Genomic DNA, 15,089 nt, shown 5'->3' on the forward strand with positions numbered 1-15,089 from the left:
ATAAGAGTGCTTCTCTTTACTAGTAATCAACTTATCAATTATTGACAAGTATTTCTTAATATTAGAACATAGAGGAACATCTTAATATAATCAAAATTATACATTTTAAAAACTTGAAAACTCCTTAATCTAGTTACATACATTTTTAGATTACTTTATGCAGATCAGCCCATATAGATTATCTAATTGAAGAGATTATATAGAAATTAACATTCACATAGCAATTGGTTTCATGCCAAACACCTATTATAGCCATGAGTCTGTTTTTTCCTTACAGATGAATTACCTTAAGTAGAGAGAACTTTTTTTGTATTGTGTAGTTTTAAAATTTCTTAATAGCAAACACAAATTATTAGTAGATGTATTCTTGTTCTCTTCAGAACTAAATTTTTGATTAAATTAAACTAAATTTGGACTTAGAAATCTCTGTCTTATTAACTTCTAATAAATATATTCGTCTCTTCTTTATGAGAACAGTTTGAAAAATCCTATAAGCACACTTTGCAAACTTTTCATCATTTTTTAACTGATCACAGACTGACCTCTAAAACCTCTTCTTTCTGCAGTTTGCTGCTAAAGTTAAGCCACTACATTTTTTGTACTCTAGCATGAAGTAGTCTCTGAAATCTCAATTCAAATGATAATCTTCTCCACGTTAGTGTTTTATAAACTTCAAGAAAATAAAAAGGAGTTCACATTTTGATAAGTTTTCAGTATTTCTGGACTTCATTATTTCCCAGGATATATCCTTTGTTAGAAATGTGCACATATCTATCACACTAATTTTTTTTGTTAGAGTTTAGTTATCCCATAAAAGATAAAAACATAACCAAATTCACTTAGAGAAATTGAGTTGGATAGTTGATTCACCCCTTTCAAGTCCAAACAAAAACTTCTTCCAAGCTCAAAATCTGCCCTTAATGCCCGGACCCTTTCTGCTGCGTGGTTAGGAAAGTATCTTAATGTTTGCAAGTTATATGTCCATCTTAACTAAACTATGAAACAAAAGTTCTGTTTGAAAAGCAGCAGGGATTTGAAAAATTACAGACCTCTTTCCTTCTAATGAGGGGGATAAAAAGTCTGTCCTTCTTTTTAAAATCTCCATTCATCTGAGTCACAGCACCATTACTGTTAATTTTTATTTTCTTAGGCTAAAACTGAAATAACAACAAGTTAATACGTTCACCTATAATTCTCAAGAATCTTGATGAATTCATGAGTAGATGGTATCCCTAAAAATATCAACCCTGATATAAAGCGGCATATTTATACAGAAAGGACAAAGAATCATAAAATTGAGTTGCACAACAAATGTGATTTCATATGTAGATGACATAATTATAAGTTATAAAAGGTCCATCCAGCCTTTTAAAAATTTTAATTGAAACAATAGACAATATATTTTGATTTGCCATTTTAGTGAGAGTTCTGCAGGAACTGGGCTTCGTTTATTAAAGAATTTAGTAAACCCACAGGTGGGCCACATGAATTCACACTGCAGGCAGCATGCAGCCACATTTTGGACAGCTCTGAGTTATGTTTGCTCCAAATTTCCATTACTAAGAATTTCATTTATATTGGAGAGGGAATATTTATACACAAAGGATTTCTCTCTCCTCATCCAGGATGTCTCCTTATTTTGTAATTTGTTGACTCAGGTAAAGGAATTTATTGGTGCTATTACACTGCTGACCAGGTAGTATTGAAAGAGATCAAGTCAACATTGAAATGGAGAAGAGTAGGCCTTGACATATTAGATTGACATTTTTACACACAGAGACAGCATTCAGATTTATAAACCTTAATTAGAAGCTGAGAAACCATTTTTGATCAGAAATATAAGATTTAAATTCTTAACTTTCCCAGTTGATATAACCTTCCCATGATTAGTAAATCATGTAATACAGAGCAGTACATCAAATTCTTGCAATTAAAATAAACAATGCAAAGAGGTTAAAACTTAATTTTATTGCTTTTTTTAAAAATTTAGACACTGTCTTAACAATATTTATTTTGGTTCTAAATCTGGTGTCTTTAAAAGCTTGATTGCAATCTATAAATAATGTTCCGTTCTTTTGAAAAGGTAGTTTATTTGAAGAATATATTTTTGATTTGGAAGGGGCATGAATTTACGTGAATATTTGCAATTATACTAATGAAAAAAAATTATAATATAATTTTATATAACATTATGATGATAGTCTGTGTTCACTACTAGTTATTTTTTTCTATTTTTCTATTTTTCTCCTTAACCAACTAAGTTCCATATTAGGAATATTAAATGGATTATATCATAAAGCATGACTTATATAAACATGTTGTATCATTCTGGAATATTAATTGGGAATAATAGGTTGAATTCAAGAAATATACATATAATTGGTAGTTTTTGTTTTTGCATTATTCTGATAGACTACTTAGTACATTAGAATTGCACAAACTTTTAGGGCAGGGGTATTGAACATTTTAGCTCTTCTGGGGCTCTTGCCTAACAAAAACCCTCAAGGTTTTCAAACAGAATTCAAAACCCATTCATGAATACAATATAACCTACCACAACTGAGCACCATAATAAATGCTATGAGGCCCACAGAGCCCCTGAGAGGCAGGTTTGACACACCTACTTTTGAACATTTTAGAATGGCTAGGTTTTTAAAAGCCTTAGGTGCTGCTTTCCATTCTCTTCAATTTTCTTTTTCCAAACTTGACATTTTACTTTTCTTTGTAGATATATATCACCAGAGAAAACCTGGACTAAGCTCTGAATGAAGTCAGAGAACCCCCCGTTCAGTTTCAGCCTGGGATTCTGAATAATATGGATCTGATATTTACTTACTATATGACCCTGAGAAAGTCATACCCTTCTTAGACCTCATTGTGTTCATGGATAAAGTGAGGGGCTGAAGTGAATAATCTGTGAGGCCCCTTCCACCTATGATGAATTCCAAGAATTCAGAATAAATGATTGATTATGAAAGTCTTCTAAAGTGGTTTTCCTCAACTGTCCTTTGAGTTCCTGTAGTGTTAGACTAATTCTAATTCATTTATATGTAATCAGGCTGAGTAATGTTATTGATTTGCTTAGGGTCATATAATTAATAAGTGGTAGAGTCTGGATTTGAAGGGTAAAGCATTTACAATGTGTTTTTAGTGTTATTTCATCAGGATGCATGTATATTATTTTCATTGTCATATGTCACTTTAGAAAATGCTGGTGAGATGTTTCTGTTTCTAAAGAGGGTAGAGAGACTGTAATGTCTTTTAGAACATTGACTCTAAATTTTTATTTTCATGTCTAGTAGGAGATTTTTTTAGAATGTGTTACAATCACACAGGAATTCAGGAATTCAAATTGGAAAGGATTTAGTGTTGTTATAAATGGCTCAAGAATACTTAGTCTAGAGTGATTAAAATGGTTTTTATTAAGATATCTTAACAAAATGGCACACCTCTCTCATGGTGGGAGGGAGGGTCAGGGAAATCCCAACATACGAGCTCTTTTATGCATTTTGAAAGATTTTTTTCGTGCCCCTTCAAGCCAGCCACAGACCGGGGTCACAAATCTAGTTGATACATTGGTTCCTATACATTTCCCCACCCTGCTCAATAACAGGCAGATCTCCTTGAGCATGTACAAAGCAGAAGGTCAAGACTCCAGGTTACTGTTGACCAGTTAAGGATTTCAAAGGGGCCCCCTTCCACACACTGTGAAGACCAACAATGCCCTTCAATCCTCACAGTGTCCTTGTAATTGAAGACATTGTTGCAGATGAGATTTAGGAATCTCTAATTAAAGATTGAGGGTTACTGAAAAATAAAGGAAGTCACCTGCTCCCTGGAATTTTAAAAACTGCTCAGGATTTATCACAAATTATTACAAAGTAGGGGGCGGAGCCAAGATGGCGACAAGAGAGGTTCTTCTCTTAGGCGCTCTCTCATAAAACTTACAGACTAAGGACTCTAACTAAATTTTCGAGAGACAGAACCCACAGAGGGACCCAGTGAGGCAGTTCTCCTACTCAAGGTAACCTGAAAAATTGTAGAAAGCCTTGGGTGGCCAGCAAGAGCAAAAGAACTTCAGATGCCCAGAGGCAGCCCCAGGGTGCTGGGAGCCACAGCACAGCAGTGGGGGAGTTTCCTGACCTACTGGAGGGGGAGAGAACTCTGCCAGAGGGAACACGTCAAACCCAGCCCTCAGGGCACACAGCAAGCAGCTTGGCCATAGCAGCCCAGATCCAGGAACAGGAAGCAGAAACCTGTAAGCAGGAGCCTCCAGGGCATGAGCATACTGAGCCTAGGGAGGGAGCAGAGAGAGCTGTCTTCTGTCCCTGGAACAGTATGCTGGGGTTCTGACCACATTCAGATCCTGATCACAGTCTAGGCCCCCCATAGAACAACAGGCCCCCCCCCCCACCTCAGCCCCGTGGCAGAGGGGTGTGCTTGTGGTCATTCACAGACCAGGAGGGAGGACAGAGCCTGACACACTGAGATCCTTGTGGGAGTGTCTCAAAATCTCAGGAAGCACCCCAAAACCAGGCTCAGGCTGGGAAAATGAGTAAGCAGAGAAAAAAAGAGGAACACCATTGAGAAATACTTTGCCTATGAGCCCAAGAAGGATCAAAACACCCAGTCTGTAGATGAGGAAGCACAAGCTAATGCATCTAAAGACTCCAGGAAAAACAGAAATTGGGCTCAGGCTAGGACAGAGCTCAAAAAGACTGAAAATCAAATGAGGGAAATGGAAGAAAAATTGGGAAAAGAAATGAGAGAGATGCAGGAAAAACATGAAAGTGAAGTCAGCAGCTTAGTCAAGGAGATCCAAAAAAATGCTGAAGAAAATAGCATGCTTAGGTCAAATGGATAAAACAGTTCAAAAAGTTATTGAGGAGAAGAATGCTTTAAAAAGCAGAATTGGCCAGATGGAAAAAGAGATAAGGAAGCTCTCTGAGGGAAACAAATCCTTCAGACAAAGACTAGAACTCAGGGAGATTGCTGATTTTACAAGAAATCAGGACTCAATGCTTCAAAACCAAAAAAAAAAATGAAAAATTAGAAGAAAATGTGAAATATCTCATTGAAAAAACAACTGATATGGAAAACAGGTTTAGGAAAGATATTTTAAAACTTATTGGAATACCTGAAAGTCATGATCAGGAAAAGAGCCTTGACATCATTTTCAAAGAATTACTACAGGAAAATTGCCTTGATATCCTAGAAGCAGAGGGCAAAATAGAAATGGAGAGAATCCACCGATCTCCCTGAGAAAGAGATTCCAAAAAAAAAACCCACCCCCCAGAAATGTTATAGCCAAGTTCCAGAACGCCCAAGTCAAAGAGAAAATATTACAAGCAGCCAGAAGGACACAATTCAAATACCGTGCAGCTTCAATCAGGATCTCACAGGACTTAGCAGCAACAACATTAAAAGCTCATAGGGCTTGGAATGTAATATTTTGGAAGGCAAAAGAGCTTAGAATGCAACCGAGAATCAACTACCCAGCAAAACTGAATGTCCTCTTCCAGGGAAAAAGATGGGCTTTCAATGAACCAGGGGAATTTCAAATGTTTCTGTTGGAGTGGACAGAACTGAACAGGAAGAAGGTTTGATCTTCAAATGCAGGTCTCAAGTGAAGCATAGAGATTGGAGGAGAAGGGGAAAATATGAGAGACTTGATGATGAACTGCATGTATTCCTGCGTAGAAAAAAATGACACTGATAATACTCATGAACCTTCTCAATTAACAGAGCAGGTAGAAGAAAGCTGAATTTGAAGATAAAATATGGTGTAAAAATGGAGTCAATAGCAAAAAAGGGAAATGTAATGGGAGAAAAAAAAGGAGAGGGGGAATAGACCAAGATATTTCATATAATAAGATTTTTCTTTATTACAATGAGCTATTGCAATGATATGGAAGGGGGGAGGCAAGGGGGAATGAGGGAATCTACGCTCTCATCAGAGGTGGCTAGGAGAGGAAACAGCATATATACTTAATGAGGTATAGACATCTGGAGTAAGAAGGAGCGGGGGGGGGGGACAGGGGGAAGAGGGGGGGATGTGAATGATGGAGGAGAGGATGGACCATGGTGCGAGAGTGGTCATATATAACACATTTTCTTTTTGACTTCTTGAAAGGGGCTGAGATTGGATGGCCTGTCCAGGACCATAAGGCCAGGTAGATGCTGGACCTAAGGGGTGGTATGGGGGCTCAGGGCCTCTTGGCCCCAGAGCCAGAGATCGGTCTGCTGCACCACTCAGCTACCCTACAGCAGAGTCAGAATGAAAGGAGAGAGAAAAATAAAGTAGTGGAGAAATATGAAAGGAGGGAGTTGCGATCAACAGTGGCAATGGTGGAAAAATATGAAAGTAACTTTTGTGATGGACTTACCATAAAGAATGTGATCTACCCGCGACAGAGTTGGTGGTGTTGGAACACAGAGTGAAGCACATTTATTATTATTGTTATTAATTATTATTATTATTTTGGGGGGTGTAGGGCATATGGGGCTGGGTGGCCTGCCTGTAGTTGCATAGCAGAGTGATCGTTGGGTGTCTGAGGCCAGATTTGGACCTGGGTGCTTCTGGCTCAAGGGCTCTATCCACCACCTGGCCACCCCTACTATTATTACTATTTTATTTTATTTTGAGTCTTTTCCTTCTTTTTTTTTTTTTTTTTTTTTTTTTTGGTTTTTGCAGGGCAGTGGGGTGTAAGTGGCTGGCATGTCACACAGCTGGGTGATTGTTGGGTGTATGGGGCAAGATTTGGCTTTGGGTGCACCTGGCTCCAGGGCTGGTGCTCCATCCACTGCGCATCCTGGCCAGACCTACAATTATTACTATTATTTTTTAATTTTTATTTTAATTTTTTTTCTCCCCCCTTTACTTTATCGCTCAAGTGAGTCTATTTTTTGGGGGGAGGGGGTATTTTGTTTACTCTTAAGAATATTTTATTAATGTATATAAATCATTATTTGTACAAAATGAGAATAAATAAATACTAAATAAAAATGGAAAAAAAACAAAAAACCAAATTATTACAAAGTATACAGATTAAAACTCCTAGAAAAGCAGTAAACACTTTGAGGACAATGAATAAAGTTTGAGTAGAGTGAGAGTGAGGGGGGGAACGGGGGGATGGGGACAGGCAGCCATGAAAGCTGGCTTAGTCCACATGGCATGGGGACCCACAATGAAGTGTTAGCTTGGGAGCTTGGCGGGGGGGCAGTCCAGCACCTGGACCACGTATCCTCCAGTGGCACACTACGTACTGGTCTTTCCTGTCCCAAAGTGTATGACTTCTAAATTCAACATGTCACTTCCTGTAATGACAGCATCAATAGGTAAGGTCAGGTAACTAGGAACTAGAAGCTGGGTGAAGGGGAATGGGGAGATAGACAGTATACAAACAGCCGGGTCAGTTTACATCTCAGGAGCAAACACATTCCACAATTGTAAAATTTAACAGCATAAAAGATTACAGAATTTGTTTCTAATTATAAATTTCCTATATTCACAATTCTCTGCATCAGTATTGCATAGTGAATTCCCACTGCAAGACCACTGAAAAATAATTATTAGTTTCTACTTGAATTCTCCTAGAGAGGATGGCTCCACCATCTCTTCCAAGATGGTCTGTTCTCTGTATGGTTGGTTCTAGTTGTTAAGAGTTTTTTTCCTACTTCAAATCTAAATTTCTCTCTGCAACATCCATTTATATTGTCCTTTTTTCTGCTCTCCCAGTCTAGCCAGAAGAAACCCAATTATTCTCTTCATATGACAACTACCTCTAATTTTGACAGTAGTTATCTTAGTTCATAAATGTTTATTGAATTGAATTGATTTGAGATTTATGACTAGCAGGATCCAGAATGCATGGTTCTCTGCAAAACTCAAAAGTCCACAACAGCATAACATTTAGAAGTGTTCCAGATGTATTAAAATCACATCCAGAATAGGAGGTGAGAAACACTTTCACATACTACTGTAAAGCTTTAAAATAACCCTGGAGAGTTAAGTGAATGAATCACACTCCCCAGGGAGGAACTGCCTACCCTACCTTGGACAAGCCTCTAAAGTTTGCATCAAAATAATGTTTTGTGAAATATTTAACTACTAGATTGGGGGAGGGAGTGGAGTTTATAATACATTATTAACACTTTAAGTATAGACCACAAAACAAATTAAGATTGAATTATATCTATTTAGGATTTCTGAGGAAAATTTAATAATTATTGGAGCTGGTTAGAACTAGTTCTAGTCCACCTCTCCTCTTACTCTTCTCTGAGACCTGGAACTGGTGAACAGTTTGATAGAGAGGTCCAGCAGTGAAGGTTTGCTTTTATTCCTGTATGAAAGGAAATGAAGTTAATGTAGTGAAAAGAATGGTGGATTTGAAGCACATGACTTGTGTTCAGATTCTGATTCTGCTACTTAATAGATAGAAGAGAGGAATCTATTCATAGCCTGATAATACCTTTACATTTTGAGCAAACAGATTCCAAAGGGTTGAGAAAGATATCTAGTTTGTCATAGACTAAAATGCTTTTGAGTAAGTCAGGTCAACTCAGGAAGAAGAGTCTAGGAATAAACTTCTAAAGACAGAAAAAAAGGAAATAATTCCAATGAAGAGGAAAAATGGCATTTTTCTGATGAGTTTAATGTAGATATACAGAGGAAATTTTAGAAATGTACCAAAAATGGAAGTTAAGACTAGATTAAGAGTGGGTGAAGGTAAGAGTATGACATGATTCTATAAAAAATAGCATTATGAATACCAAACCTCAGATTGAGCCAGAAATTGGTGAGGGGAAACTAAAGACAAAAAGTATTGATTTTTTTTCCTATGTTGAGAAAAAGGAGAGAATTAAAGAAGGGCTTAGTGAAGATCTATAGAGAAGATTGCCAATACAATGTCAGTCATAATTGAAAGAAGAGGAAAAAAGAAAATATATCACAAAATTAGAGAATGGCAAAAATATCTTATCTTTTCAAATAGAAAAGAGAACAGAATCTGCAAACCATAGGGACCAGTAAGGTTGAATTTTATTCCTGGAACATTCTAGAAGGGATGAATAGCGAACCTTTAGGAAGATAGTGAAAGTTAGAAAGAATGACTTTTTGAAAATCAGACTAACATTTTATTTTTGGTAAGAATAGTAAATGAGAGGATTACTATGAATAAAGTTTACTTATAGAAAAATCTGATAAATACTGGAGAAATGGAATACCTTGGATTAAGTGATAAAATAGTCAAGTGAATTCAGAACTAATTAAGAGATCAAAAATAGTTTTTAGTAGTTGAATGTCATTTGTGTCAAGAGATCTGTAGTAGGTTACCAAAAAGGATCTTTGTTTGCCCTGTGTTGTTTACATTTTTTTTCAATATTTTTGATGCAGGAAGTTATAAACATAGGAGATGTTGTGATTGGCAATAATATTCTTAATCTTTTACACTATTAAAAATTTGATCTGTGGGGGTACTTCCTTTTCAATCTGACCATGGCCATGCCCTCATTGATGGGCCAAATTTACACAGGTACCACAATCATCTTAATAATAGCCTGTCCAGAACCAAACTCTCCAGTACAAGACCATTCCCAAAAAGGCAAGCTCTCTAATGCAGGACTCTGATATTTCCCAAAATTGTCTGATGGGGAATATGTAGAAGGAGAAATGTCTAAATGTAGGAAAAATATCTACCATATTTCCCCATGTATAAGATACACCTTTATTTGGGGACCTGAAAGTTGGAAAAAATGTATTACATAAAGTTATTGAACTCAAGCTTTATTCATCATAAGAGTCATATAACTCCTCATCACTGTCAAAACTTCCATCCATTACTTGTCCTCATCTCTGATGATGAATCAGTGCCCTAGGAGAGGCTTTGACTGCTCTCCTGCCTGTGTTCTGGACTGTGACTGACCACAAGCACTCTCTGGGCAAGTCTGGTGCATGTGCACATGCTTAATCCATTCTGTTTCATGAACCTGAAGCACCAGTTGTGTCCTTTGAAATCAGTCACTTCTTTTCCATCAGCAGTTCTTCTTGCCTCATGCTGAACCATCTTTGTGGATTACAGGAATGCCAATTGTCCTTTGACCTTCAATCCATTTCTTCAGTTCCCTCTCTCAGGCCATTTGACTGAGTTGCCTCTCATGGCCTTCTTCTGCTGGGGCCTTTTCAGTAGGGTATATTCTTCTTGAAGCTAGTCTTAGATTGTTTTCTCAATCAATTTGGTCCTCACTAACATTCAGCAGCACAATTTCCATTCACTTTCGCAAACTGGATCACTTTGAACTTGAATTCAACACTGTAGAAAAAAAAATCTTTCCTGAGCCATTTCTGGGCAGAATGTAGCAAAACCTAACCTAATAACCAGTAATAAATGCGAAACAATGAGTGCAAAGACAAGAAGCAGGAGAAAGCAGCAAATGCAAGTAAAAAATTCTATAACTATTATATATGATAATACCAGTTTTTGGCCCCAAATTTTTTTAAAAAAAGGGATCATCTTATACATAGAACTTGATCAGATATAAATTGGCTCCTATTGCTATTGAACTCCATTGTTAAATGTAAATTGGACAAGATAAGGGTGGAATACCACCCCCCCCCCAGCTTCCAGTCTTGACCCCAGTCATGGGAGGGATTTTCCCCTTTGACCAAATTCTGCTCAGGAAGTGGGCACAACTATAAAAGTCTGGCCTAAAGACACTGGCATCAACTCACTTGAGTCTAAGCCCAGTCAGCTGCCTGGCTACCTTCCTTTCTCTCACCTGGTCATACTTGCAAGTTCCTTGTGCTTATTCACCCCTCTCCTCAAGCAGCTTTCTGTCTCTCTAGAGAAAAATTATAATCTGTAAACTTGGCTTATAAGAAATCCTGAGCTGTTTTATTAACTCTAGGATTAAATGTAAATTCATTCACTTTCACCAACACTAAATTTTAAATGGTGACACTGATCTTTCCAGCAACAGTTTGGATAAAGACAGTTTTCTCAACTAGTTCTTATTTAAGGCAATACTCTTATAATTTAGGTTTGATATTGCAATAAAATGATTCACTACTAGGTCATGCAGTAGTTAATAAAAATTGATTTACTTAGCCATAGTATAGGCATTGAAGAAGACACATTGAGTTAATTGAGCTCTCAGAAGCTCCCATTCTTTCTGATTTACTACCCAAACCTTTAACACTTTCTCCCCTAAACCTCCATCAAAATCTTTATGGCTCATCATCTGAGGGAAGGATATCAGCAATCTGAGTCCTTAATCTCCCGAATCAAGCAGGTCTTGAAGAATGTCTCCATTTTTAAAAAGTAAATGTTTTGTTTTCAAACTATATACAATGGTAGTTTTTACCAGTAATTTTTTTATTGTAAGGCTTTGAGTTTTACAATTTTTCTCCCTCCCTCCCTCCCCCCACCCCTGAACAGAAAGCAATCTATAGGTTTTACATTTGTAATTATATTTTATACATAGATCAAAATTGTATGTGTTGTGAGAGGAGAATCAAATCTAAACAGAAGGAAAACATTAGAAATAATATTACATAATATATAAGACAATTTTTAAAAATTGAAGATAATAATCTTTGGTCTTAATTTAAACTTCCCATTTCTTTCTCTGAATCTGGATGGTATTTTTCCATTTTTCCATCACAAGTCTTTTAAAACTGTCTTTATTCTATTCATGAAAGGAACACATTCATCATGGTTGATCATCACTTCATATTGTTGTTAGTGTGTATAATGTTCTTTTGGTTCTGTTCATTTCATTCCACATCAGTTCATATAAGTCTTTCCAGGCTTTTCTGACATCCTATCCCTCATGATTTCTTATAGAAAAATAGTGTTCCATCACATACATATACCACGATTTGTTCAGCCATTCCCCAATTGATGGGCATCCCTTTAATTTCCAATTCTTTGCCACTACGAAAAGAACTGCTATAAATATTTTTTACATGTGGGAGTTTTAAACCCCCTTTTCCATGATCTCTTCAGGATACAGACCCACTAGTGGTATTGTTAGATCAAAAGGTATGCACATTTATTTTCCTTTGGACATTAAATGTCTCATTTTTAAGGAAAATCTATCCTTACCTTCCTGTTGGGAGATACCATCCCATAGTCATAGATTGTAAATTTATTTGGGAGGAATAGCTAATACTGATGGAATTAGGATTGTGGAAGATCTCAATAGATTAAAACATTGGACTGAATGTAATAAGGTGAAATTGACTAGAGATAAATATAAAGAGAGAGATATGCAATATAAAGATAGAAAATTTACTTCACAAATATAAAATACGGAGGGAAGAAGCATACTTAGCAGTTGTTAAAAAGTATCTTAATTTTATTGAACTTACAACCATTATCAGTCAAAAGTGTGATGTGGCAGTTTGAAAACTAAAGTGACATTGAACTGTAATAAGAATGTCATATATTTTAGGAAAAAAACCCTGATTATTCCACTGTATTCTAGCTTTCTTAGACCTAATGTAGAGTATTGTGTGTGGAATTCTAGGAATTGCTATTTAAGAAGGCCATTGACAAACTGGAGAATGTCCAATGCAGGGAAGATAGGGTGGTGAAGGGCTTGAATTCATTATATATGAGTATTGGTTAAAGGGACTCTGCATAGTGTATTTTGTTTGAGACTAGAAGACTCATAGGGTACGTGATAGTGCTATTGTAATCCCTTTGATTGAATAGACTGACTTTTTAACTAACATACCTTTAATATTGAATTTACAACCACCACCAATATTTTCTCATTGTCTATTGTAAATGTCCCTGTAGACAGACGGATGTATCATTTGGCAAGTGATATGTAATATATAGATATTTCATGGAAATAAAGGATAATGAAATTTTAGATTTGAATCGGAATGTGGCCTTCATATTATAGATAAAGAAACAGGCCCATAGTAGTGCTATGTATTATATCCTTTCTTTTCTATTTTCATTGTCATTACCCTATTTCAGATTCTTATTTGTCTATTTTATCTGTTATAGCTATCTCCTAACTAGTGTTTCTGTTTGTAGATTGTAGAACATTTGTTTGAATTTTTAACTAAGTATCAATTAGTACTCTGGAGTTAAGGTTAATCATTTTATTTATCTGAATTATTATGTCTTATTTTCATTTGTTGTAGTCATTGTGTACTATTGATTCTGTTTATTTTTCTCTAAATTAACTCCTAGAAATCTTCTCATGTTTTCTTAATTCCATATATTCATCATTTCCTATGGTGTGCCTGTATTCTGTTAACATCTTATGGTTGCATCAGTTCATATCTCTACCAACAGTGCATTAGTGTCTAAAGTTTCCCACATCTCCACCATTATTTTCGTTTTCTGTCCTATTAATCTACCTAATAGTTGTAAGACAGGATCTAAGAATTGTTTTAAATTGCATTTCTCCAATCAATAGTGGCTTGTGATATTTTTATACGACTGTACATAATGGGAAAAAATAATTTCTCATTACTATATTGTGCTCTTTAGAGAATACTAGGACAATAGACTTGAAAGATGAACAACTTTTGTTACAAGAGAGCTCAGCAGATTGTGTATATATATATATATATATATATATATATATATATATATATATATATATACATATATCTCCAAATGGCAACCCTGGCTTGTCTGGTAATCTGAGCCTACTCTAATATCGAAGTTATCCAAAATTATAAACTTGGTTTCTTTTGGTACAATGATGATAAGGATCTCCAGGTCTTCATAAAATTTTTCTTTTAACTTCATCAGTGTTCCTCATGGTGCGAAGCATAGGCCCTGATGATGATAGCATAGCATTTTCCTGGGAGTGGCAATCTCATTGTCATGAGTCTGTCATTCACTCCTTTTGGTAGACATTCAAGAATGCTGATTGGATTAGTTTTGATTGCAAAAACCTACCCCAGCTTCATGACCTTCCCTTGCTTTCACTACGGCCATCCCAGAAAAAACATGTATCCAGTTCCAACCTCAGTAAGATGGCCTTCATTTGCAGCCGAGTTTATAATTTTGGGTGACTTCAATGCTCGAGTAGGCTCAGATTACCCGACAAGCCAGGGAGTCCTTGGGGAAGAATGGAGTTGGAAATAGCAACTACAGTGGTCACCTTCTACTGAAGACTTGGGCATCTCATGACCTTCTCATGACAAACACTGTCTTTTCATTTACCTAAATGCAGTAAACTTTCTGGATGTATCCTCATAGCAAATATTGTCATCCATTAGACTATGTGACTATAAGGAAAAGAGACAGATAGGATGTGAGAGTGACAAAGGCAATGTGTGGTGAAGAGTGCTGGACTGATCACAGACTCATCCTCTTTATGCTAAATATTCACATTCAGCCAAAGTGGTAGCCCCAAGGCAAAATGAATGCTAGAAGAATTTCATGTCAGAAGACTCAAGTGTCTCTGAGTGGGAACAGTTTGTTGCTAATTTGAAAGGAAAACTGAACCAACACAGTTGGCAACAGTGGAGCAGAAAAAAAGAGTGGACAGATTTTAGGGATCTGGTCTACAGCACCTCCATTTGCTCATCTGGGCCAAAACACTGACAAACACCAAGACTGTTTTGATGAAAATGAGGGGGGAAATAGAGAAGCTGCTGGATGAAAAATAAGAACTCCACATCTGTTTCTAGGAAGGCAGCATTTAATTCCTTCAAAGTAAAGTCCAAGCAAAGCTTAGAGAGCTGCACAATTCTAGACTTAGTAAGAAGGCAGATGAAATTCAATTTTATGCAATACCAACAAACTAAAATGCTTTTATAATGCCCTGAAAGCTGTTTATGGGCCAAAGATGATGGTGCTTCTCACCTACCCAGTACTGATGGATCCACATTGATTAACAATAGGAACGTGATCCTAGAGAGAGGGACTGAACCATGTCCATGGTATTCTTAACAAACCATCATTAATCAATGCAGGCCATTTATCTCAAGTCAAAGTCCATCAGACCCTAGCTGAAGTTCCAACTGAAGAAGAGGATTTAATGCCATTAGACTCCTTTCAAGTGGCAAAGCACCTGGTGCTGATTCCTTTTGAGTTGAGATCTGCAAGGTGTGT

At 36.5% G+C, this 15,089-nt stretch overlaps 1 protein-coding gene across 7 annotated transcripts in view; it reads left to right on the forward strand.

The window, feature by feature from the left end:
• Positions 1 to 15,089, forward strand: part of KHDRBS3 (KH RNA binding domain containing, signal transduction associated 3) — a 291,640-nt gene that overhangs the window by 37,484 nt on the left and 239,067 nt on the right. The gene's annotated exons all lie outside the window — the stretch shown is intronic.

The sequence above is a fragment of the Macrotis lagotis genome, chromosome X (assembly GCF_037893015.1).
Source record: "Macrotis lagotis isolate mMagLag1 chromosome X, bilby.v1.9.chrom.fasta, whole genome shotgun sequence".
Lineage (NCBI taxonomy): Eukaryota > Metazoa > Chordata > Mammalia > Peramelemorphia > Peramelidae > Macrotis > Macrotis lagotis.